Source organism: Hemicordylus capensis, chromosome 4 (genome assembly GCF_027244095.1).
Source record: "Hemicordylus capensis ecotype Gifberg chromosome 4, rHemCap1.1.pri, whole genome shotgun sequence".
In the NCBI taxonomy this organism is placed as follows: Eukaryota; Metazoa; Chordata; class Lepidosauria; order Squamata; family Cordylidae; genus Hemicordylus; species Hemicordylus capensis.
The window spans coordinates 57,325,740-57,352,941 of record NC_069660.1 but is presented as its reverse complement, the minus strand read 5'-3'; the positions used below and the strand labels follow the sequence as shown (position 1 = coordinate 57,352,941).

The window sequence follows — 27,202 nt, the reverse complement described above, 5'->3', positions numbered from 1 at the left end:
CAAGGTTGCAGGTTGCTCCAAGGAATCTCTCTCAGCCCTATCTTGGAGAAGCCAGGGAGGGAACTTGAAACCTTCTGCTCTTCCCAGAGCAGCTTCATCCCCTGAGGGGAATATCTTGCAGTGCTCACACATCAAGTCTCCCATTCATATGCAACCAGGGCAGACCCTGCTTAGCTATGGGGACAAGTCATGCTTCCTACCACAAGACCAGCTTTCAGGTGACATCCTCCTTGTGCAGGCAAGCAATGGATGGGTGTGACCAGCAGAAGGAAGGGGCAAGTAAGGCTGCGGCAAGTCTCTGCCTTCCCCTCCTCCTGGTCCCATCTGTCCAGTTCAAGCAAGCAATGTACAGATGCGTCTAGGAGAAGGAGCCACCCACTCCTTGCCTGCTCACTTCTCCTCCTGGTCACATCCACTCATCGCCTGGCTCAGGCACCATGCTTAAATTGCCAGGTGCCATGGTGACCTGAGAATTGTCAAGCCTCAAGTTAGTCTAAACTTGTTTTTCTATTGTCTCACTGTTGTATATATTATAATGCATGCTACTTGGACACAATATCAAAAGCAGAACTGGACGTGCTCAAATTTAATTGGCCCTGTCTCGGAGCATGCAGTGATTGACAACCCACGTGTCATGGATGCCCTCCCCATACTTGGAAAAATTCAAATGAAAGCCTCCCTTGAGTAGCAAAAATGAAGCAACGAGCTAAATAACTGATTTCTGCCCTTCAGTGATACACCTAAAGGCTGCTGCCTAAGAGGGAGGGGGATTGTTAACCCAATCCAAAGATATGACTGGCCCTGCAGTTCACACCTATAGCATTCCAATTCTCAGTTTCTAGTCTATGATGAAACTTTCCAACTTAACTTCATTGGGTTTCATAGCCCTAGGCTGAAATAAAACAAGGAGGACCTAGTTTTGTCCCCCCTCTTACTGCTTATGGGAAAACTTGACGTTTTCTAACCTGAACTCTCTATCCCCAAACTGCTCAAATTGAATAATGGCAAAGGATTTAGATTCTAAATCTCATTATCTTACCCTGTCAGCAGTGACTGTGTGGGATCCTTGTATATGATTTGTTCAATTCTGGTTGTGCAGTTCTTTATTTGTGGGTGCTGGCATGTCTTCTGTATTTCTACTGGACTGCTGTGGATAAATACAGATTCCTCCCCCCTACACACAGCAAACAGTCTTCCATACTGCAATCAAAGTATTTCCTCTATCAGAGCACAAGCAATTATTTCATCCTTACTCTGCTGTACAAGATTGCTTTACATACAGTGTTCTCTCTAATTCTTTTCATCTGTGTACAGAATGAGTTTTGTTCTGGGCAGCAGTATCAAGGCAGTGTACGTGCACATTATTATTATCATTATTATTTTACATTTATATCCCGGGCCTTCCCAATTCAACCTGCGTGGGATCTAAAATTAACTGAGCGGACATCAGAAAATGTGTGAGCATGCATACAACTTAGAGGAAACAGTGTTTACATAGTAGATCCAAATAGGTTTAAATGCCTTTCCCCTATCAGAGCATAAGCAATTATTTCATCGTTACTCTGCTGTACAAGATTGGTTTACATAGTAGAGCCAAATAGGCTTAAATGCCTTTTTATCTGGCTATGTGCACTTTTCAACTGGAGCAGTGTCACCACCATGCTATCTACAGAGGAAACCTCCTCGATAAGTGGTTCAGTTAAAAACTAGAAGGCAGTTTTTAAAGGGGTAGAAATTTCTCATTCAGCAGGTCCAGAAAGGAATGTCTTAATAAAACAACTCTCAGTAGCATATAGACAGACACAAAATGAAGCAGAAATCATAGCCATTTTTCTCCCCACCTCTTTAGCCATACTTAAATAATTTGTTGGGGGTGGGGCTTTGCTGAGTAGTCTGGTATACGTGACTTTTAGAGCTCGCAAGGGCTCTGCACCACACAATAGACGATTGAGGGCCTGCTTGGCTATTGCACTGCTCGCAGGGTGAACCAAGGTCAGCAGACAGAGGTCTACTGAGAGTTTCTCAACTAGTGGAAGTGAGACAGTAATCATTTCTATGTCAATCACAGCCTATCCCAAAAGCAAGCAAAAGAACCAGGTCATTCCTGGTGCTTGAAGTGTTCATATATGTGAGTGGTCAGAATCTTGGACCTGAGGGCAAGACTGATAGGACTTTCATGAACAGTGAGAGACAGCAATGCTTCATCTTCAAAGCAATCTGCCAACATTTTTAAGATTCTAGCCAGTCATGCTCCTTGGATACACAAATAGAGGTATTAAGCTCTAGAGATAGTTTGCACATCTTTCATCACTAGTTCAGAATGTGTACTAAGCACTTGCCTGCTCACCATTGGCTCAAGTGGAATTTATGTAGGTGATTGACAATGGTGGGGTTTCTCTCTTTAAGCTGTTTGATATGCCTCCAATGACAGCAGCACCATTAACATTCCCAGTGGCTGGCTCCTATTTTAAGATGATTTTGTTCAGTCATCAGTGACCATTAGCCTCCTACTCTCCCCACCACCAAGGATAAACACACTGCAGTCCTTCCCAGTCCCGTCTCCTAGTCAACCATTTTTTGCTTGCACGTCAGCAGTGGAGGAGGTAGGTAAGCTGGCTTCCTTTCCTCTAGGGATCTTAGTGTATTCAACTGATGGATGACCTCCAACTGGCTACTGACAAGAGGGAGTATGTTGATCTTTTTGGATTTCTTGACAGCCATCAATTTATTTATTTTAATTTTTTTAACATTTATGTATATCCTGCTCTTCCTCCGAGAAGCTCAGAGTGGTGTACATGCTTATTTTTAGCCTCACAAAAACCCTGTGAGGTAGGTTAGGCTGAGAGATACATGACTGGCCCAGAGTCACCCAGTAAGTTTCATTATTATTATTATTACATTTATATCCAGCTCTTCCTCCAAGGAGCCCAGAGCGGTGTACTACATACTTAAGTTTCTCTTTCACAACTACCCTGTGGTTGTTAGGCTCAGGTTAGGCTGAGAGAGAAGTGACAGGCCCAGAGTCACCCAGCTAGTATCTTCGTTGCTGAATGGGGATTTGAACTCGGGTCTCCACGGTCCTAGTCCAGCAGTCTAGCTATTATATTCAGCAGCCAGCTTGCCCCTTCTCCCTCCATATCCCTCCCTTTCTTGCTGCTCTCTCAGCTTGCCTCCCCTGTGCTTAATGAATCATTAACTCTTTCCATGTCCTGTCCTGCTCCACTGCAACAGAGGGGTTCAGAGGCCCAACACACACACCAAAAGCAGGCAGGCAAGTAAATGTATTGGGCTTAATTACAAGGTGGCACTAGTTGTTTGAATGGAATCACAATGAAATACTTCCCTTATTTTTAGTTTCTCTCTCCTCCACCCACACACTGATGACAGACACCAAAGAAGGAAGTCATATTATAGGCCAGGGTTCATTTAAATGTGGAACAATTTATTGAGAGGCACATACAAAGCCATTTCTGGATGCTGAGTTTATAGTATCATTGTCATTACCAGAATTATAACATGCCTGTCAAACAATTCTACAGAGAAGCCAACCCAAAAGTCCTTGAATATTTCACCTGCATGACTGGGCATTAAGATACTTAAGTGTACTGAGAAAAAAAGACTGAGACTTTATTGATTCTAATGAATTGTCTAAAACCACCTACAGCTGTTTCTGAAATACGACATATTTATTTATTTATTGAATGTATATACCGTTCAATATCAAAATCTCTAGGCAGTGTACAGACTTAAAATATAACACATTTAAAAGTCATAAAAAGATAAAAATCATAATAATAGATTTAAAACTGATTAAAATTTTAAAAATTGGTATCAGTTGAAGGCCTGGGAAAATAGGTATGTCTTCAGGGTCCTCCTAAAACAAACGGAGAAGGAGATGCTCTTATTTCAGTAGGGAGCACATTCCAAAGCCCTGGGGCAGCCACAGAAAAGGCCCGGTCCTGAGCTGCCACCAAGCCTCCCCAGACAATCTTAATAGGTGGCAGGTTCATGACAAAGAAGGTGCTCTCTTAAGCACCCTGGAACTAAGCTGTTAAGGTCTATATAAGGAATAACCAGTACTTTGTATTTTGATCAGAAACATACTGGCAGCAAAATGCAGTTATTTTAGAATCGGTGTTATGTGGTCCCTTCATATTGGTTGTTCTTACTTCGGTAACAAAATTGGGATGCTTACTAGGGAGGTGCACAAAATGGATTTTGCGTTTTGTTTCGAGTTTGAAATGAAATGCAAAATGGCCAAAACATTTTATCAAAACAGCAGTCAAATCAGCTGTTTTGAAGCAACAACTTGAAATGTTTTGAGAGTTTCAGCCATAGGAAACAATGGGGAAACTCAAAACACCCCATTGTCTTCATGGGTAGCTCCTAGTGACACCAAAGTGGGTTGTGTGGTATGGCATGATGGGTGCTACCACCCAACTCACAAAAGAAATGGGCAAGCGGATGATTTTTAACAAATCTGTAACTTTTCCCTAAAACTCCCATAGAATCCTATGGGAGTTTTGAGGAAAGGTTAAAAATTTGTTAAATTTTTACATTGCCCATTTCTTTTGTGGGTTGGGTGGTAGCACCCATCATGCCCTACCACACAACCCACTTTGGTGTCCCTAGGAGCTAACCATGGGGAACAATAGAATGTTTCAAGTTTCCTCATTGTTGCCTATGGCCGGAACAAGCTGCACTCACACAGTGCATACAAGTTTTGCATTGCAATGCATTTTCCAGCCCTGCCTTGAAAAACACTGCAGAAGAACACAGTAAAAGGGAATTTGCCTCTCCCAACATGTTCAAAAACAGTGCAAAAATGGTCAAAAAAGAATCATTGACCCAGAATCCTACTGCCAGCGCTTCAATATCATTAGCACAAGTTGCTCTCACACACACAATTACAACTCCTTACTTCCTAGCAACCACCTTAAGTGGTGCAGCAGGGAAATGCTTGACTAGCAAACAGAAGGTTGCCAGTTCGAATCCCTGCTGGTACTCTACTGGGCAACAGCGATATAGGAAGATGCTGAGAGGCATCATCTTATACTGCGTGGGAAGAGGCAATGGTAAACTCCTCCTGTATTCTACCAAAGACAACCACAGGGCTCTGTGGGCGCCAGGATTTGAAATTGACTTGACAGCGCGCGCGCGCGCACACACACACACACACACACACACACACTTCCTAGCATTGCAACAGCGCGGGAAGAGGCAATGGTAAACTCCTCCTGTATTCTACCAAAGACAACCACAGGGCTCTGTGGGCACCAGGATTTGAAATTGACTTGACAGAGCGCGCGCACACACACACACTTCCTAGCATTGCAACAGCTGCCAGCAGCACCCTTAGCAGCAAGTATAGCCATATACTCAGCTAGGGCAACTTCATCCACATTTTGACACAGTACAGCTTGCAATGCAAATTGAAGAGGAGACCAGATCAGTGAGTTTATCACAAATTAGTCTCAAAGCCAGACATGGAGCTCATCACAGCAATCACCAAGAAATATTACACACACACACACTGCTGCCACAACACTATCTCACGAACACCACAACTCAAGGAAGACCTTGGTCAATTTGAGATCCAGCAAAACTATTGATTGATTGATTGTTAAATTTATATACCGCCTTTCATTAAAACAATCCCAAGGCGGTTTACAGCAAAATCTAAAAACAAGATGCTAAAAAAGACACAATTAAAATATTAAGCTAAAAATATAAAACATATCTGATTAAAAATTTAAAACACAAGCAAAAAAAAGTACAAAATACAAAGAGCAGCTGCGGAGACACTCAGTTTGAAGACTGAAAAAGGCAGTTAAGGTCCCTTGTTCCCCCCCTTTCTTGGGGGGGTTCTTTTCTTTGAGGGGCAGGGAAATTGCGGAGGCACTGTTTAAGAGCCTTCTTTTGACCACCCCCGCCCCAATGCTTTCTGTGGGAACCTGCTAAGGTGTCCCCAGGTTGCTAGCTGCCCATGCCCAGTTGTAGAAAGGGGAAAGGCTCACCGGTAGTAGGATGAATGCAGATTAGAATTTGGGCAGGAGCCCAGGTGTATGTCTGATCAGGAGCAAAGACAGGAAGGAATTGGGGAATCACACCTCAGCATGCTGGGAGAAGGGGGACGGACTTCAGCTACTTGAAAAACACCTGAGATTTCCTGTCTATCGGGAGCAAGGAGTGGAAGTTAACCCTTTGTGAGCCGTGACATCCTACTTCGAGGGAGAATGAGGAGCGAATAGCCACGGGGAGAGCATTCCAGAGTCTGGGGGCAGCAACAGAGAAGGCCCTGTCCCACATGCACGACAACCGAGCCTCCCTCATTGTCGGCATCCGGAGCAGAGCCCTCTCAGATGACCTCGTCAAGTGGGCAGAAACCCTTGGGAGCAGGAAGTCCTTCGGGTATCCCGGGCCCAAACTGTTAATGGCTTTAAAGGTCAAAACCAGCACCTTGAATTAGACCTGGAAACAAACTGGTAGCCAGTGCAGCTCTTTCAAAATGGGTGTGATGTGCTCTTACCGGGCAGCTCCAGATAAAACCCTAGCTGCCGTATTTTGCACTAGCTGCAATTTCCGGATATTCTTCAAGGGCAGCCCCACATAGAGCGCGTTACAGTAATCCAGCTGTGACGTGACTAAGGCATGGGTAACTGTGGCCAGATCTGCCTTCTTGAGAAAGGGACGCAGCTGGCACACTAGCCAAAGCCGTGCAAAGGCACCCCTGGCCACCACCTCCACCTGAGCTTCCAAAAGCAAAGCCGGGTCCAGTAATACCCCCAAGCTGCGTACTTGCTCCTTCAAGGGGAGTGCAACCCCATCCAGAACCAGTAAAATCTCCTCATCCCGACTGGCTCTCCTACTGACCAACATTACCTCCGTCTTGTCTGGATTCAATTTCAGTTTATTAGCCCACATCCAACCCATCACGGCCTCCAGCCCGATTCAGGACATTGTTATAGCAGCAACAGCACAGCATATTATACTCAGTGCTGAAAAAACAAAACCAGAAAATCAAACTTCCCTTGATTCCTTCCGCCTCTCCTCCTGATGTATCCTTTTCAAGAGAGGCACACTATAAAGGTCTCTCTCTGCCTCCCAGTCCCTTTTAATACATTTTGAAATTCCCTCCTTTTGTGTTCTCCCTTCCCTCTGCCCAGCCAGTGAGGGCACAGTTTATTTATTTTATTTATTTTTGCATTTTTATACCGCCTTTCGTTAAAAGATAGCCCCAAGGCGGTTTACAAAAGTTAAAAACATACAATAAAAACATCATGCTAAAGGTATAAAAACATATAAAAACAGGCATAAAACAATACAACAGATAAAAACACCCAGAAGCAGCAGTAAAAATGATTATGTAAAAGCCTGGGTAACAGTTGCCCATGACAACACTTGATTTGTATGATAACAAGCCAACCTTAGCGTTGTAAATTAGTTTTAATAATGGTTTTTAACACACACACACAAGCCAACCAAGAAACAAAGTGATCACAACCCAATCAGAAGCCAATAATAGAAAATCAATGAGCAAGGTGAAAACAAGCCTCAAAAATGGTACTCAAAACGTAATGATGGAAACGGGGTTGTTTTGTTTTAAGCTTGAAACAGGCTCTTTATTTAAAGGGTGTGGGTTTTTTAGCTTGAAATGGCCCATTTCGAGTCAAAACATTCTGCACATCCCTAATGCTTACACAGTTGAGAGATTTCCTTTATCTAGCACTGGGTTTTGGCAACGCCTAGCTTTGCCTAGAAGCTGTTCGTGCAACTGCCATTGGGCAGGGAGCGGTTCCCTTAAAAAGCAGGTAAAGAGCTCCTTATCTGCTCATCCGCTGCCCCATCACTTTTCCACCAGCAGCACCCGCTCTCCAAAAGGCCACACACAGCCTTTTGGAGAGCGGGCGCCACTGCCAGGAAAACGGCGGGGGCGGGGATGAGCCAATAATGAACTCCTTACCTTCTTTTTACGATAACTGCTCACCACCCCACCGAGCCGGTTCAAATGCTGGCGCCTAAGCTGATTCAGCGCTTCCAAGAGGAGGCATCAAACCGGCTTGTGCACACCCATAATCTACAGCTTTTTGACCTCATTTCAGATGATACAATAAAGTAGAACTGGCAGAGCTTTGCAGGTTCAGTCACAGCACTACTCCATGATATTGTTGTTCTAAGCGACAGGCAGCTTTCCTCCAAAACAGTGCTTTAAGGCAGGGTTTCTTAACCTTGGGACCCCAGATGTTGTTGGACTACAACTCCCATCATCTCTAGCCATGGCCTTTGTGGCTGGGGATGATAAGAGTTTTAGTCCAACATCATCTGGGGAACTAAGGTTAAGAAACCCTGCTTTAAGGTTCACTTCTAAGTTTGCATTTTCATAGGCATGTTTCATAAGTCCAAAGATCATGTGCACTGAACAATACTACTTCAGTACTAAAATACACATCTGAAAGACTCCACCCATTTCCACCCAAGATCATTACAATACAAAAATGTTTCAGAACAATAAAGTCTTTTGAACATGCATGTAATGAATATGCCAAGCAGTCTCTTATGAAATCAGATATGTAGTGCCTTCACTGTCAACTTCTTTCCAATTGAATTCCAGTTAAAGTAGTTTCTGACCTTCTGCAAGTAGTTAAGACAAATTGACTTAAGACATATTTATGGAGGACAGACCTATCAATGGCTACTAGTCTGGTAACTATAGGCACCTCCAGCCTCACAGGCAAGATTCCTCTAAATACCAGTTTCAGGGGAGCAACAGCAAGAGAGAGGGCATGCCCTCACCACTTGCCTGTGAGCATCTCAGAGGCATCAGGTGGGCCACAGTGTGAAACAGGATGCTGGACTGGATAGGCCTTGGGCCTGATCCGGCAGGGCTATTCTTATAGCAATGTATAGGCTATGAAAATATTCCAGTTCAAAGGGATTCATTTTAATACTGGGCAATCTCTCAGGTTGCAGTCCGAAGCATACTACTGGAAGTAAGCCCACAGATATCAGTGGGCTTCCAGTAAACATTAGCTAGGATTGGGCTGCCAGCAAAACACAGATATCCTCCAGATTGTGCAAAATGCCTGTCAGTTCTCAGAATGCTAGATCTCAGACCATCCTCCAGAACTCACATTTACATACCAATATGCCAGTGTTGATATAATACTGCCTATGATTTCAGTTTCATCCCACTCCCTACCTCCAGGGTCCATAGCCTGTCTGTTCTAAAGCAACATCGTTATTAAAGCAGATTTGAGAAAGCCTCTTACTTTCCTCCTAGTCAGTTTAAAAGCAGTAATTTCTTTTTGAAGGAAGCTAGCAATACTTCCCAAATCTTTCCTTCCCTGCTTTTCAGTCTCAAGATAAATAGTTTTGAATCTTCTACAATTTGTCAAAGCCACCTAATGGCGGAGCGGGGAAATGACTTGATTAGCAAGCCAGAGATTGCCGGTTCGAATGCCCACTGGCAGGGTGGATTTGATTTAAATCAAACTGATTTAAATCATGATTTAAATCACGATTTAAATCACTAGCAGAGTGGATAAAAATAAAAAAAATCCAATTTAAATCAAAAAAATCCGATTTAAATCAAAAAAATCCGATTTTTTTATTTAAATCGAATTTTTTTTATTTAAGTCAGATTTTTTTTATTTTTATCCACCCTGCTAGTGATTTAAATCATGATTTAAATCATGATTTAAATCAGTTTGATTTAAATCAAATCCACCCTGCCCACTGGTATGTTTCCCAGGACTATGGAAAACACCTATATCGGTCAGCAGCAATATAGGAAGATGCTGAATTGCATCATCTCATACTGTGCAGAAGATGGCAATGGTAAACCCCTCCTGTATTCTACCAAAGACAACTAAGGGGCTGTGTGGTCGCCAGGAGTCGACACCGACTCAAAGGCACACTTTACCTTTAACAATTTGTCAAGGCAGTATCAACTAGAAATCACTTACATGATAATAATACCCAAGGTACAATTACTCTCCCCCTTCATGAAACATATATTATTAAAGGAAATATTTAGAAAGTGACTGGATGTAATTATATTTTTTCAAATACAAGTTATACTAACAATAGTGAGGAAAGCACTCCATTTTTTAAAAGCTCCTTATTGCATGAAAAAGAAAATAGAAAGCTGTAAGGCTAAACAAAGCAGAATACACTAGAATGAGTAGGCTCTTACAAAGCTGAATGTTGATTTTCTAGTAGAAGTTAAAGGTTAAGGGACACAGACGTGCAGATTCCCACTCCTGGATGTATGCTTTGATAAGTCAGCACAAATGTATGATCAAAGTACAAAAAAGAAGAGTCAGTAGAACTCCTTTCTACTCCTATCCCAACATTAGGGATAGATTCCAGATTCAAGTTAAAATGAGCCAAAGAGAAAGATCTAAGAAAAAAATATGGAAAAACTCAAAATGCTTATATCCAATGCAAATCTGTCTGTGATATTATGCAATTATACACAGTGTGAGAGAAAGGAAGAAAACCACATACTCTTAAGCTTGATACAAACAGAAGTCTAAATTACCAAGAACAGAGACAGACATCCCTCCAATTTCACAACTGTGGCCAAGAACTGAACTTCTCATGCCATATGGCCTGCAATAACAGCACAGCAAGCCAAGAACAGAGAATCAAAGCATCGTATTCCATTGGTTTATAACAGAAGCAACAAGAACATAATTTAACACAAATAGTACCAGCTGTTTTTAAATTTAAAATAATAATAATAATAATTTAAAGTTCACAGGGATGGTAATAAAGGTGAGATTCATGTTTTACCTTAACTATAACATCCATCCATAACCAAAAGACTATTTTTGTTCAGTAGTTTTCTGTAAAGCATCTCAGTCAAGACATTAGGATTAGACTACTGTTAATGGTTATCTGCTCCAGGCGGTTTTGGAGGAAACTGATTATCTAGACCCATTTCAAACAGGCTTTAGAGCTGGCTATGGGGTTGAGTCTGCCTTGGTCGGCCTGATAGATGACCTATACCGGGGAATCGACAGAGGGAGTATGGGCGTTCGATACCATCGATCATGGTATCCTTCTGGGTCACCTGGCGGAGTTGGAGATAGGAACATTGGTCTTACTGGATTATGAAAGGGTTATGAAGTGCGCATGCCCGAGACAGAACTGGACCATGTGACTCTTTGTAGGCGTAGCTGCCTTCAAGTTCCAGGATTGTTGAGTGAGGAATGTATGAGTTGTAGAGAGAGATAGGTAGAGATAGAGAGCTGCGTGCCTTATAGTCAGATTCAGTGTAGAAGTAACAGTGGAGAACATTTAAAACTAACTCTTGAAAACCCTGAGAGTCGTCTGTTATAACCATTATTTTTCATTCAGTAACCACACCCCTCTTAGTGTTAGATACATCCAGGTGGGGCTGAGGATCTCCTACCACCAGGAAAAAGAACCCTTCACAGTAAGACCAATGTTCCTTTTTCCTCGGTGGTAGGAGATTCTCAGAAAGGGACGTGCCCAAGCTAAAGACATCTGTCCTTGGGTCGGGTAGGATGTATTTATAATACTTGTTGGAGAACCGTACGACCGAAGGCCGCCTGACTTCCATTGAAACCCAAAATTTTGTAGTGTTTAATAAATGGAGAGACGGACGACCAGGTGGCCGCCCTGCAAATCTCAGTCAGCGGAACATGAGCTGCAAAAGCCGCCGAGGTGGCGGGACTCCTGGTTGAGTGAGCAGTGACTGCCCCAGGTGGAGGTAAGTGGAGAGACGAATACACTAGAAGTATACAGGCCCGAATCCAGCCTGTTGAAGTGGACCCTGAAACCTTGTTTCCCAAAGTCTGAGGATAGGAGGAGACAAACAGGGTGTCAGATTTCCTGATATCCTTGGTCCTTCTAAGGTAAGGTAAGGTAAGTACGCAAAGCCCTACGAACATCTAATTTGTGCCATAGCTTCTCCCTCCTATGGGTAGGTGATGGACAAAAGAAGGGTAAGACAATGACCTGAGATCTATGAAACAGTGAGTTAACCTTTGGTAGAAAAGTTTCATCTAATCTCAAAATAACAGCATCGTCCCGAAATGTGCAGAATTCTTTCTTTGAAGATAGGGCCCCGAGTTCGGAGACCCGGCGCGCGGAGGTGATCGCCACCAAAAACAGCACCTGGACAAAATTTTCAAAGGAATAGAAGAAATGGGCTCAAAAGGCGCCTTAGTGAGTGCATTTAGAACTCTGTTGAGGTTCCAGGAGGGGAAACGTCTGACAGGAGGTGGAGCCAGATTTGTGGCTCCTCGAAGAAATCTAGTAATGTGTGGATGGATAGAATGCTGGTTGTCAGAAGAAAGATCCAGGACCGAGGCCAAAGCTGATACCTGCCGACGTAATGTGGAAGGTCGAAGGTGTAGCCTTAGGCCATCCTGTAGGAAACCCAGTACCTCGGAAACACCTGCCGTGATGGGTTCAATCTTGTTTTGGTGAGCCCAACTGAGGAACGAGGTCCACGTAGCCTGGTAGATACGATGCGTGGACGCACGTCTGAATGCCAAAATCGTGTCTTGAACTACCCCCGAATAACCTTTTGCCGCTAATTTCGAGCGTTCAATCTCCAAGCGGAGAGTTGAAGCCATTGAGGTTCTGGATGCAGTAGAGTTCCCTGAAGGAGGAGGTCTCGACATAGTAGTAGGAACCAAGCGGGGCTGACAGCCAGTTCGACCACGGTGGAGAACCACGGTCTGCAAGGCCAATGAGGAATCACAAGAATGATGTCTGCTTTCTCCTGAATCGCTTTCCAGACTACCTTCATGATGATGGGTATCGGATGGAAGGCGTATACAAGGCCCTTCGGCCAAGGAGAGTGAAGGCTGTCCGTGGCCTCCGCTAAGTGGGAGTGATATCTGGTGAAATAACGTGGTAGCTGGTGATTTTTGTCTGAGGCAAACAGGTCCACTCGTGGTAGTCAGAACTGTAGTACTAATTGGGCAAATACTTCGGGATGTATGGACCATTCCCCTGGGTCCAACGCACTGCGACTCAGCCAATCCGCCAGGCCGTTTTCCTCCCCCTTCAGGTGTTCTGCTGAAATGGATAGGAGGTTGACTTCTGCCCAATGGAATAATAGGTTTGACTCCTCCATCAATGTTCGAGATCTGGTGCCCCCTTGCCAGTTGATATGGGCCTTCACTGTCACGTTGTCTGTTCTTATTAGCACGTGTTGGTGATAGAGAAGGTCCTGAAAGTTGAGGAGTGCCAAACGAGCAGCCCTCAGTTCCAGCCAATTGATGGGTTGCTGTGTTTCCTCCTGTGACCATGAGCCCTGAGTGACTTGGTTCTGGCAATGGGCTCCCCAGCCGGACAGGCTGGCGTCCGTGGTCAACACTACACATGGAGGTTCCTCCAGTAGGTGTCCTCATGTGATGGCTGGCGATAGCCACCACAGTAATGATCTCCGGACACTTCGCGGGACCGTGATAAGAGTCTTGATGCCCGCCATGATATGGTCCTGCCAAGGGAAAATAACCAGTGTAGAGGATGGGAGTGCACCTGGCCCAAGGGGTGCAAATTAAGCATGCTATCATCAAGCCGAGTGCCTGGGATAGGGTCATGACGTCCATTGTATTCTTTTGGAGAAGTGGGCAGAGTTGTTGCTTGATCCGTTCTCTTCTTTCCCGTGGTAAGGAAACTGGCCCCCGTGCCATGTCGAATAAGGCCCCCAAGTGGACTAATTGTTGAGATGGTTCGAGGTGGCTCTTCTGTACATTGATCACAAAGCCGTGGTCCTCGAGTGCCTTCAGAGATGTCCATATGTCCCTGATGGCCTGAGTCTTTGTTCTTGCTCTCACGAGTAAATCGTCCAGATACGGATGTATATGCACGCCCCTGAGACGGAGGTGCAAAATCAGGGACACCATTACTTTGGAAAAGACCCTTGGAGAGGATGATAGGCTGAAGGGTAGGGCTCGGTATTGAAAATGGCTTCCGTCGTATGTGAATCGAAGATATTGGCGAGACTGACCCCTGATCGGGATATGCAAATAGGCCTCCAATAAAACTATTGCAGCTAAAAAGTCCCCCGGTTGTACAGCTTCTTTTATCATGTGTAGGGACTCCATCCAGAATTTTCTTTTTTGTACAGAGTGACTGAATACCTTTAAATCCAAAACAGCTCGCCAGGATCCGTCTTTTATCGGCACTAGGAACAGAAAGGAGTAGGTGCCTTGAAAAAATTGAGAAGACAGGACCGGTTCTATTGCCCTCATCTGGAGAAGTTGTTGTACTGCCTGCAGCATCCATGTTTGATCGGGTTGGAAGACTTTGGTGTGGGAATGAATCTTTGGTGGGGAGTATCAGACAGTTCGATGTTGTAGCCATTTGTTACCACGTTGAGTACCCATGTGTCGGAGGCTGTGGACATCCAGGTGGTACAGAAGTCCAATAGCCTTCCGCCTACTGGAGTGGCGTCATTGCTTCTTATAATTGGGCATTGAGTTAAAGGTTTTGTGGGCGAACGCTCTGGAGTTGCCCCTGAAGCGCTGTCTCCATTGAGGTCGGTTTGCACCCCTAAACGTAGGGAACCGTGAATCCCTAGAGGTGTAACTTTGATTGTAGGGGGAGAATTGCTGATTGAACTGCTGCCTGTAGGGACGAAAGGAGTGTGTGGATCCGCAAGAGGTCCCGCAAAAGTACCTGTGGGCAGCAGGCATGACCTTCTTCTTGTCCCAGGAGTCAACCAGTACAGGCTCCAAGGCTGGACCAAAGAGACTCTCACCTGTAAAGGGAGCAGATGTTAAGGCCAGCTTAGACTTATAGCCTACATTCCAGGACTTAAGCCATAGGGATCTACGAATTGCCACCCCCGCCAGCATGGCCCTAGATGATTGTTGTATACTATCTAGACTAGAATCAGCCATTAATGCGGCTTCCTTGGCCATTTTGTTGATGCCTTGGCGGAGCTTGTGTAGGTCTGCGGGTACCATTTTGACAAGCTCCCTGGCCCAGAGCAGAGATGCTCTTGCAAATATGGAATTAGTAGTGGCAACCCTAATGGAGGAAGCCGTGACGTCATGCACTTTTTAAAGGAGAGATTCACAACGTCTATCCTCCTGTGCCTTCAGTTGTTCCTGTCCCTCAGCTTGCACAATTGCCCCCGACACCAGCTGTGCCACCGGAGGATCGATCTTAGGGGTGGCGAGGAGTTTGGTTATATCGGTGGGTAGCATGTAATGCTTTTTTGGTATACCACCGATTGGTATGGATGCTGTAGGGCATTGGCATTCAGCGCACAACACTCTTTTAAACAAAGGTGGAAAAGGAACTACTGGACTCACCGTCTCTGATGCGGGGGAAACTTGTTGATCCAGCATAGTAGTAGTGCCCTCCTGTTCTGGAGGAGAAACATCATTGATGATGCGTTTCGCTTTGGATAGCAGAATATCAAAATCTGCTGGAGAAAAAAGTCTAGCATTGTTAGGAATGGGAGGAGCCACCTCCTCTTCTGACAGTTCTCCATGTTCCTTATCTGACTCTGGGTCTTTGGGTATTCGTGGTGAACAGCCCCCTGACGATGAATGGGACCCTAAAGGGGAAGCCGGTCAAATAGGCAGTGAATTCGGAATGATAATAGGAGTTATGGGGGGCTGGGGGGGAGGTATTGTTGGAACCATCGGAGCTGGCTGTTTAGGTCCTTTAGGCTTCCACTGGAGACAGAAGAGGACAAAGATGAGTGTCTGCGCCTTTTCCTAGGACTTTGAGGTAGAAGCCTGGGTAGGAAGGAGCCAAGTTCAGAGAGTGGTATGGCCCTACGTCTAGGGCTGGAGTCGGGTGAAGAGGATGAAAGCCTTTCTGAACCCCGCCTGTTGGGCTGCCACCTGCGACCTAACCTAGGTCCTGGTAGGGTAGCAATAGGCTCTGTTAAAGGGAGATGTGCTGGTTGACCATCAGGTTCAGTAGCTACTTGTACCCCGGGCTGAATAGATACCTGTACCCCGGGTTCACGAACAAGTTCCCTCATTAAAAAACTCCTTAAGCCACTGAGTGGCTGCAGGGGAGAAAGGGTCCTTACTCACATTCAACACCCGAGCCGGTGAAGAAGGAACAGGGTTATGGGTAGAAAGCACGGTGATAGTAGACACAGGCTGTGCTGGTGCTTCCCCGAGTGGCACTTCCATATGGGCCGCGGTATTTGTCGGTAGATCGCCCACTGAGCACCGACCATCCTTTTCAGCTTTTGAATGTTTTTTGCGGAGCTCTCTCATTTTGGCACCATTTCCAGCCGATTTTGGCTTTGAGCGGCAGCAGACTGCTTGAATTAATAGCCGTTCACTAAGGCGCTTGTGTCCCTCCGCCTTGGCGAGGGACTCCTTGCGCTTCTTTTTTCTCTTCATTCCCTGCTCCCCCAAATGCTTCGATTTTTTCAGGGCTTTTAGTGGTCCCTGGCCTGAAGTAGAGGCTTCCATAGCCAGCACCACCGGTGTGGCAGAAGCGGGAGCAGAACCACTAACGGCTGCCTCCACGGAGATAGTGGGAGTGGAGTGTTTTTCCCACACGTTGCCCAGGTACTGCGGCAACTGGGAAGCCTCCGATAAAGACCCCTGTAGGAGTTCCTCGGCGTGGGCAATGTCCATGAGGATGATCGAAAACGAAGAAAGAAAATATAAAGTCTAATAGTTTGTCAGCCAATTAGTTATCGAATCTAAAATCAAAAACGTTAATTTGGAAGTAAGAATGTTTGGCGCCGAATACAGAGCTGACTCTCTTCTGCTCCTTGCACAACTAATAGAGGGAAGGAGAAAGCGGAGCGCGGAGCCGCGAAACGATAAAGAGACGGGAAAGAATAAATAACAAACCAAGATGAGGTCAGAAGTGAAAAGATTGCAAAATCTCAGAGCTCTGTCAAATGCCATCTAGTCCTGAGCGAGACAGAACTGGAACTGGAAGGCAGCTACGCCTACAAAGAGTCACATGGTCCAGTTCTGTCTCGGGCATGTGCACTTCATAACCCTTTCTGAGGATCTCCTACCACTGGGGAAAAAGGAGGCACTGCTCTGCAGTGGTTCCGCTCCTATCTCTCGGGCAGATCCCAGATGGTGGAGCTTGGTGACAGTTGCTCTTCTCAACGAGAGCTGTTATATGGAGTCCTGAACGGCTTAGGTCCAGGTTACCTTAGAGAGCGCCTTCTTCGGTCTGATCCCCACCACATGCTAAGATCATCTGAGGAGGTCTGGCTCCAGATGCCACCAGCTCGTCTGGTGATGACCCAGAGGCGGGCCTTCTCTGTAGCCGCTCCTGGACTGTGGAATGCGCTCTCTGCAGACATCCGTAATTTGAATTCTTTATTGGAATTTAGGAGAGCCCTAAAGACCTACCTGTTCAGCCTGGCCTTCTAGTGCTCTTAAACTGTTTTAAAGGGTCTTTGATGTTTGTGAACTGCCTTGAGCTATTTTGTAAGGGCGGTCTAAAAATCGAACAAATAATAATAAATAAATAAATAAATAAATAAATAAATAAATAAATAAATAAATAAGACAGAAGCATTCAAACCAACTTTAATTGTATGAATGCTGGATGCGTTTAGATTCAATCTCAGTCAGTGGCAGACATCCTCATTACCAAACGTGTGTGTGTAAATAACACCTCCAAGCACACAACAGGATCACATACACACACACCCAGCTCCATCAGTTCCCTTACATGTGCATTTTTGTGCAGTGGAGTACTCTCCTGTGCTCCCGTTCTCTATCACAACAGAAACACATCACTACCCTCAGCAATGTGTTGCTGCTGGAACAAAGGGCTCTGGGAGCCCAAGAGAGCACTCAGAGAGAAGGGCCGAGTTGCTAAAGGGGAAGTCTCGCTGTATGGTCAGATGTGCAATTTACATGCACACTTCAATAGTGAGATGTCAGCCAGAAAGTCGAATTAAGGTATAAAGCAAGCATGATCACAAAACAATTTTCAGGTTTATCCCACAAAACTTGGGAGTGCAAAATGCCAGAACTAGTGGCAATCCTGTTCCTGGTAGCAATTCAGGGAAGACTGTTGATACCCAGCATTTGATGCCATATAATTTTCATATCAGTGCTGCTATTAAAGCCTTTACACTCAAAGAGGACTGACACAAGATGGGAGCTTGTCTTAAACTATGTAAGCAAGCAATCAACATTCATATATTATCCTCAGTTCAATGATTTTATGATGTACTTCTAAGCCCAAATACAGTTTGGGATTTCATTGATTTATGCATATGAAGATGTTCATAAGAAGCCTTATCGTCTCAGATTGGTCCATCTAACCTAATACTGTCTACTTTAACTAACAGCAGCTCCTTAAAGTCTCAGGTAGGGTCTTTCCCAGTCTGGCTTCCCAAGGACTTTTTAAATGGAAATCTGACAAGAATGAATTCTAGTTCACAAGTTTATTCCACAAGTTAATTCCTTTTTAAGATGTCACAAAGTTGTTGGTTTTTTTAGAACTGAAGATTCCATAGACACCTGGGACCTGCATGCAAAGCATATGATTTACCACTGTGCAATATGCTCTTCCTCTAGAGTATGTCCTCTCTCTGTTCCAATTCTAATTATGAAGCATCTAATACATCACTTGTTAGTTACTCTAGTTTTGTGTTTGATTCTACATGTGTAAACAGCTTGTGATATATAATATCCATTCTATCTTTACAAAGAACTATGTAAGATGATGCATTTTCTTAAGCTCTTCCCTTCATAAATATGACACAGAATGTCTTCATTTCTGATAATTATAAAGTCACAGAAATCATTATGCTGCTTCTGACATGGCATGAAGAAATCCTATGACAGAATGTAGCTACTGAAGCAAACAATTATGCAGAACTATGGAGTCTTATTACCACTTCTTATACCTATAGTGCCAATTTGCATCACAAGTTACACAGATCAGCTTCAATTAGTGATGGGACACTTAATCTCCCAGAAATAAATGAGGTTGGCCATATGTTAATCTGCAATATCCTATTCATACACTTGCTGGGCAGGTCTCCTATATTTATTAAACAGTCCCTATAGCACTTTATTACTGCACAAAGTGTTTCAAATCTGGTTGGTTTGGAGGTTTCGTTTTATCATGCTTTCCTCAGTTTAAGTCATTTCAGTTACAGGATAAGAGAATATATTCATCTAGATCTTTAATCCACAGAACTGACTTCCCTGCCTTATCCCTGCCTTTGAATTCTACAGTATGAGTACTTTCCTCTCACCACCAGTTCAGTTCACTCAGTGACTTCTTATCTAATCTTTACAATTCAGCTAAGTCTATTCAGCCAACCCTTGAAATGGGAGGAGGAAGAACGAGAAAGAGAATAAAACTTATGATCTTTATATTATCCATCTGCAGCCTACAACAAAACATTAAAAATTGTCAGTTCCAGAATACGTACTTGAGACACTAAATAGGCAATCTGGACAGGTCTAAAGTGAGGAGCTCTGCTTTTTAAAATAAAAAAATAATGCTTTGATTCTAGTACCAGGAAACGTATAATTTGTTTTATAGATTAGTTCTTCTGTGAAAGAGAAATATTTTTATAATAGCCTATGTGACAGGACCAGCATTCATGTTTTAGGTTTGGAGGTCAACGAATTAGCAGATATCTATGTAGTTAAATATTGTAAGCAGAACATGTTCATTTAAGAACACAGCACACAGGCAATGCTAGAGAAAACTACAAAATTAATGTGAATAGGCTTTACGACATCCTAGATGCTGAAACATTAACTGGTCAGACAAATCAACTATCTACTCACTGCAAATAAGGATATTAAAGCCCAATCCTCTACTCCACCAAGCATAAAGATCCGCTCAGTCTAGTACTGTCCTACTGCCATTACAAACACCCAACGTACAAAGAAAGCTCCATAAAATATTACATTAATTAAGTCTCCTACTTACAAATGCCAACCTGCACATACAGACAAGTCATTCCTCTTGGGAACTATATGCATTCTGAGTTATGAACATCCAACATACAAACAAGTTTTTGGAACACAGCTGGTTTGTAAGTTGGGGGTTTTCTGTAATGTGGTACTGGACTGGTCCTAGTGACAGCACTGTGATCCATTCTCAACCCATTAGTAGCTTCCACTGGTGCTAAACACTCCTGTGCAGCTCATCCAGGGACAGAACAGGGCTTTGCTGCCAAGAGCCTTGTGTACTACCCTAAGAGGCATCAAAACCAGGTGCCTGGTCACCACAAGGCATGGAAAACCCTGGGCAAAGCTGGCTCCTAGGAATTTAGGATGGGGAAAACAAACAGGAAGGCAGATCTCAAAAAAGATGCTGTAATGGTAGGAAGGAGAAACTATCTATGTGATAGTCCAACAAGTTTCAGATATACATTATTTTTCCACAGGGACAGCTGCTCATGCAAATTATGTTTCCTGAGCCATCATCTAGATTTTCCCTCACTGGTCAATGCATTCATTCTTCCAGTTCAGAGAATCAGGCTGCCAAAGTGTTATATAAAACCTCACTACAGTTCTTCAGTATTCATTTAAGTAGTTCAGATCAACTCATTTAAAGATGTTAATCCACTACCAGCTCTAGATTACAGAGAACAAGATGCATGGATAATGCTCTGTGAGGACCAGGAAACTTCGCTTGATCAGTTTTCACATGGCAACACAGATTTTTATTTTAACGCATTTTCAGTCAAAACCACTGCAAAGTTATAGTGGGGATGAAAAGAAATTTGTACTAATCTTAAATGAGCAGTTTAGCACTTCTGTAATTTTGAACTTGAACAAGGCATGCTTTTGAAAACGTTGTATAAACCAAGGCACTTCAGAAACATCCAACATGGAAGGAAATTGTACTATCCGTGTCTAATCGTGCAAGGCAGTGATACAATCTGTACTTACCAAATGATCCATTATGGAATGTTCACGCTTAGCAATTGACTAGTTTTTCCAGATGAAAACCTAGGTCATAGTGTATGTCTCAGTGTCCCTCTTCCCAGCCTATTATCCATAGGCTCAATTATGGGATCTTTGTTCCAGATTCACTTTAAGGAAACATGGCAATCCACCATAGATGCCCCACAAACTCACAAAGGTCTATTACCTTTAAGAGACCGGGAGGGTGCTCTTACACACCCGCCACCATGTTTTCCCCGCCGGCGCTGGGCCCAAAATCGCTGTAGAGGGCAGACCACTGTGTGCATGTACACTGGCCACTCGCTGACCAGGGTGGCAAGGAGGTACGCTGCCGCCCTGCGCAGCGATTTTGGGCACAGAGCCAGCGGGGAAAATGCGGGCACCCTCCCAGTCCCTTAAAGGTAAATCCCTGCAACTCCAATCCACCAGACCTTGGAACTGGTTCAGTGGTCCAGAAAAGGACCACAGAACCAGTTCGAGCACATCCCTACTCTTAAGAACTGTATTGGCAAAGCACTGGGAAGGGCTACACTTCCCAGCACTCCATACACACCTTCCAAGATGGAAGAAGAGGTTCAAGAGGGCTCCATTTCCCTTAACACACTCCTACTAGCACTGGGCAAGTCACATCCACATGCTGACAGGGGGACTGTGCAGAGTACAGTATTCCGCTTCAATCAAAGCTTCACACAGGCCTAATAAACAGTCAGTGAGGAGGTGGCACTTAGGGTTGATGGGGGCTGCCACTGCCCACCCCCAGGCCTTACTATGAAGAACACTGGGCTACATCTTCCACAGAAGGTTGTACCTGCTTTAGCAAAGTGCAAAAAGTAGCTACTATATAATATAGCACAATGCTTTAAAAGGTGTAAAAGACAAGCCCATAAATCTAAACAAGGGTTTGAGAAAGAGCACCCTCACCTCGCTTCACCCCTCCAACAGCAGGGTTATCTTCTGCTGAGCAAGGGCTAGGCCTGAAATATGCCTAAGTTTCTGCACAACTAGGATATTACAATATAGCATCATGGACTGACTTATAGTGAAGCAGAGAAACATCATAAGAACATAAGAACAGCCCTGCTCGATCAGGCCCAAGGACCATCTAGTCCAGCATCCTGTTTTGCATAGTGGCCTACCAGATGCTGCTGGAAGCCACAAGCAGGAGTTGAGAGCATGCCCTCTCTCCTGCTGTTACCCCCCTGCAACTGGTATTCAGAGGCATCCTGCCTTTGAGAATGGAGATGGCCCACAGCCCCCCGACTAGTAGCCGTTGATAGACCTCTCCTCCATGAAGTTATCCAAACCCTTCTTAAAGCCATCCAGGTTGTTGGCTGTCACCACATCTTGTGGCAGAGAATTCCACAAGTGGATTATGCATTGTGTGAAAAAGTACTTCTGTTTGTTGGTCCTAGATTTCCCGGCAATCAATTTCATGGGATGACCCCTGGTTCTAGTGTTATGGGAGAGGGAGAAGAATTTCTCTCTATCCACTTTCTCCACACCATGCATGATTTTATAGACTTCTATCATGTCTCTCCACAGTTGTCTTTTTTCTAGACTAAAAAGCCCCAGGTGTGGTAGTCTTGCCTCATAAGAAAGGTGCTCTAGGCCCCTGATCATCTTGCTTGCCCTCTTCTGCACCTTTTCCAGTTCTGCAATGTTCTCCATTAGGTGTGGTGACCAGAATTGTATGCAGTACTCAGTGTGGCCACACCATAGTTTTGTATAAGGGCATTATAATATCAGCTGTTTTATTTTCAATCCCCTTCCTAATGATCCCTAGCATGGAATTGGCCTTTTTTCACAGCTGCCTCACATGACACTTTCAACGAGCTGAGATCCCATCAGCAAGCTGAGTATACTTGAAGCTGGGGTTTTTCATCCCAATGTGCATCATAATGAACCGTATTTGCCACTTTTGTCACCCACTCACCCAGTTTGGAGAGATCCTTTTGGAGCTTCTCACAATCTGTTTTGGATTTCACTATCCGAAAGAGTTTGGTATCATCTGCAAATCTGGCCACCTCACTGCTTACTCCTGCTTTTAGATCATTTATCAATAAATTTAAAAGCACTGGTCCCAGTAGAGATCCCTGGGGGACCCCACTTCTTACTTGCCTCCATTGTGAAAACTCTCCATTTATACCTACCCTCTGTTTCCTGTCTTTCAACCAGTTAGCAATCCACACATGTACTTGTCCCTTTATCCCATGACTGCTAAGTTTCCTTAGGAGTCTTTGATAAGGAGTTGTAATTGTTCAATAAGCAGGAATAAGCTGCCCTTTTATTTTAATCTATTTCACTAGTATTTTACTAGCATTTTCAGTGACTCTGTGCTGAGCAGGACCCCATAGAATGCTGATTATCCGCTCTTTTAAATTTGTTCTGACTTTATACTGCTTTTTGACTGAAACGAAGTGTTTGGCTGAGTCCTTTTTAGCTTACATGCATTTTACCTATTCTGTTTGTGCTTTATATCATGCTTTAAAATTTTGTATTTTTAGATTCCCTCCCCCTCAGTCTTATTGCTACATCAATTTTAATCTCCGTAATACTGCAACATTTTCTTTATATTGCATTTATTGTATAGTATTACTGTTTTACAACTTGTGCTGATCAACGACCATAATAAAGATTATGAGATAAGGAACTTTGTCAAAAGCTTTTTGGAAGTCCAGGTATACTATGTCAACAGGATCACCTTGATCCACACACTTGGATCAAGTGTCATTCAACTGCCATTGAATGAGCAGATGATGCAGTCAATAACACAGCAAACAGAAGCAACCATTTTGTTGGATTAGCAGTAACTGAAACATCTATGGAGATTCCAGAACTGCAAGAAACACATGGCTCTATCATATTTGCATTACAGGGCACTCGTTTCTGTGATGTTATCATAGCTGTGAAGTCATGCTTCCATGACTGACTCTTATTATTATTATTATTATTATATCATTGGAGAAGGAGTCTTATCAGGTCTGCCCATTGAGTGGGCATCCACACAAACAATGCACATAGATCACTTTTGCTGGATCAAAATTGGGGAAGAGAAAGAAAAAATAAGACTGTAGAAGCAAGCTAATGTTGAAGAAACAAGGACCCAGCACAAAGGAAGTTGTGCTTCTTATATCACTTGGCTCTGAGACACTTTTCCACAATCAAAAATCTCTGTAGCATGATTTAACCATAATCAAGCTAAAGTCCATACAACCAAATACAGGTCATGCAATGAAACCCAGAATTACCAGTTAAACCCAGAGAACTTTAACTATTAAACCGTGCATATGCCAGAACAAAGTAGAATATGCAGACTGAACAAGATTGTTTCTGTACTCAAGAATGTTTTCAGCTTTCAGCATAAAGTGTCTCCGTTATTAAGGTTCAAAGTGTTACCAAATGAAAGGCACAGTAAAATAGCCATGTTCCAGAAGGAGATACAGTACAAGTAAGTACAAGTCCTCCTCTCCTTCCAAAGGATGCGCTCTTGAAATACTCAGGAATGCACACACAAAACAAGCATGGCTTTGCTCTTCGGGGTTTCATGTCCTTTTCCTGGGATAAGGGATATGGTGCACTCAAGGAATAACATTTTTTCATTTACTACCAATAACTACAAGCTGCCCCATGTACCCAATAATACATTTTCATCCCTTTCACATGGCATACAGTATCTTTCATGCCCTTGTATTGCATAGTAACCAATTCACTGCTTCTAGATTTGGAACCAGATTCACATTGCCTGTTCATCATTTAGTGGATGAAACATCAAGTGAAGGCATAAACAGGTGGAAGTCATCACAGATCAAACATCCAGCACTGGAAATCGACCCACAGTCCGTAATATAGAGCAGATTCCCCATTTTGGTTCTATCCCCAGCATAGTATCTCTCCAGCGGCTGTTGCTGGTGCATTTCTTTTGAAATTGTGAGCCCTTTTGGAACAGGGAACCAAAGCATTTTATTTCTTGTTCTAAATAAACTGCTTTGAGGACTTTTTTTAAAACAGAAAAGCAGTATCAAAATATACAAGAATGCCATGAAAAGTGGAATTGTGAACACCAGAGATCACAGGGCGAGGTTGTAAACCATCTTATGTATGCACTGGAAGTCGCTTTCAGGGGGAGTTCACAAAGTTAGCCAGGACCTGCGAGATAAACCAGCTTCTCAGCAGATGCACGTGTCAAGCAACTGGAACGTCGGATATTCCCCACGCTATGGGCACAAGCCAAACACCAATTCCCCACCCGGCGAAGATCATTCGGGGGTCATTAACCCCTTTTGCCTGTCCACCCCCAAAGCACGTGCTGGATTTATTGAACATGGAAGCAAGTTTGTGCTTGCCCTCCTGACAAGGCAAAGCCCCAAGAAGCAGAGAAAACTCCTAAAGCCACATAGCCATGAAGGAAACAGCAGCGAGAAGGCACCCAGTGATGGAAGCCGTCCAAAGCGCCATCGTGGCCGGACGCCCCCTACTCCAGGGCACTCCGCACCCTCAGCCTCCATGCTTTCTGTCCTCCTCGCCACCACCAGCACAGCGCCGAGGGAGATGCCCCGCCTCAGGGCCTGGGACCCTGCCCGCACATCCATGCCATACGGACACACGGTCGGTCCCCACGAGCCTGTTTCACCTCGTGGCCGGTTATGAGCCCCGCACCCCACCCGGAGTACTCCTCTCACCCACCTCAGGCACTCGCTCGACCTCCCGCTCACTGCTCCATCCCAAGGCAGCAGAGGCAGCCCCGCATGGCCCTCCGCCCGCCCCCGGCACCCCGCGCCTTCCCAGCCTATTCGGTTTCTCTCTCGCCACGTGGAGCGCCGCCGGCTTCTCCAGGGACTCCGCGAGGGCGGGCGGAGGGGGCGGCCCCCCACGCAGGCCGAGCCGTACCTGTCGCATGCGGCGAGCCTGACCCCCGAGGCGCTTCTTCTCGCTTCACTTGCCCCCCTTCCCCTCGCCTTCCTTCCAGAAACTCTCCAATACCGGACTCGAAGCCGCTCCCGCCCCCTCACACACTATAACGGGCCTGGCGGGGAGGAGCTCCGCGCATGAAGGGGCGGGCGAAGAGGCCGAGCCTCGGGGCGAGCCCCCTGGTGGACCAGGCGGCATCTCCCAGCCCAAAGGCGCTCCCATTGGCGAGAGGCGCCTGGGTCAGCGGGTCCCTCGGAGGGGCGGCGGGAAAGCCCTAGGCGGCCAAGTGAAGACGGGGTTTTCTGCACGTAAAGGAGGTGGGTGTCTGTGGCCAAAGCAGGGCGTTGCGGAGGGGCTGCTCGGTTAGGCCCCGCTTAAGAGGTCCAAGAGTGACTCTGCAGGCAGGCAGGCAGGCAGGCAGGCCTCCCCTTCATTTTCACTGCATGGGTGGCTGACTTTCCTCTTGCTTTTTTCTCTTTTCTTCTCTTCTCTGCTCCATTGGAAGGTCTTCTTTGTCGATGCTCCAGGGCAATTGCCTCCTCCCCTCTGCAAACATCTCTTTATTCACTGTTTTCTCAAAGGAGGGGTACCGAACTCCAGAGACGTAGCTTAGCATCTACATTCGAAGCGCTGGCTGCCATTACGCGAAAGGGCGAGACACTCTGTATATGCTCGGAGTCAGACACACTCGCGCGGTTGTGTTTGTTTGTTTGTTTGTTTGTTTTTGAATTTTTAACGATGACTTCATAATTCCCAGGAATCGGCTCTGGCCATTGAAAAACGGGTCCTGCGATAAGCCTGACTCAAATTAAATCTTGCCCTTGGCATCTGAAGCTCAGTCATGAGGCTATTCCCGGGCCGGCTGTGTACTCCTGGCGGGGCTTCTCTGAGGTGGGGCGGTGGGCTGGGCACGCAGCTCTAGCACACTGGTCTGCACTTGCTTTTGCTGAACGAATGCTCCGAGGGATGTGGTCTCGCATCCTCAGGAGGCGGGAGGCCCTGCGATCTATTCCCTGGAAATTCTCTCCCCAGCCCTGCACTCACATTTAGTCACAGTTACTAGGAACGCAAGAGTCCTCCTGGCTCAGACCTGTGTACCTACTGTGTAGTCTTGCATGTTGTTTTACAAACGATGGCCAGGCTGAAGCTGGGGAAACGAAGTACGGGTTGGAACAGAATGGCGAATGGAGGCATGAGTGTAGGAGGGACCATTTTGGATGCTTTGTCTAAAGAGAAGAAATACTCTTTCTTTGCGAATTTGCCTTACAAAGAGGTATATTCTCCACCTCTCTAATGTTCATTAATTTATTCTATTCTTTTATATATGAACACACTTGTGGGAAATTATAGTATATGTGAGTTAGTGATTTTGAAGCTCCCCACCAGAGTCCAAGGTACAAACCTATATT

The 27,202-nt window shown here is 44.9% G+C and overlaps 1 protein-coding gene across 2 annotated transcripts in view; it reads right to left on the bottom strand.

Moving 5' to 3' along the window:
• The window catches only part of SLC16A1 (solute carrier family 16 member 1), a 97,117-nt gene extending 71,194 nt beyond the window's left edge, over positions 1-25,923 (bottom strand). The window contains exon 1 of one of the 2 annotated variants that reach the window (XM_053245130.1): positions 25,773-25,923. The gene's annotated coding sequence lies outside the window, so the exon portion shown is untranslated. Of the gene's footprint in view, positions 1-25,568; positions 25,707-25,772 lie in introns of those variants that run through there. The other variant, XM_053245131.1, reaches the window with a different exon arrangement.
• Positions 25,924-27,202: the final 1,279 nt, after the last annotated feature.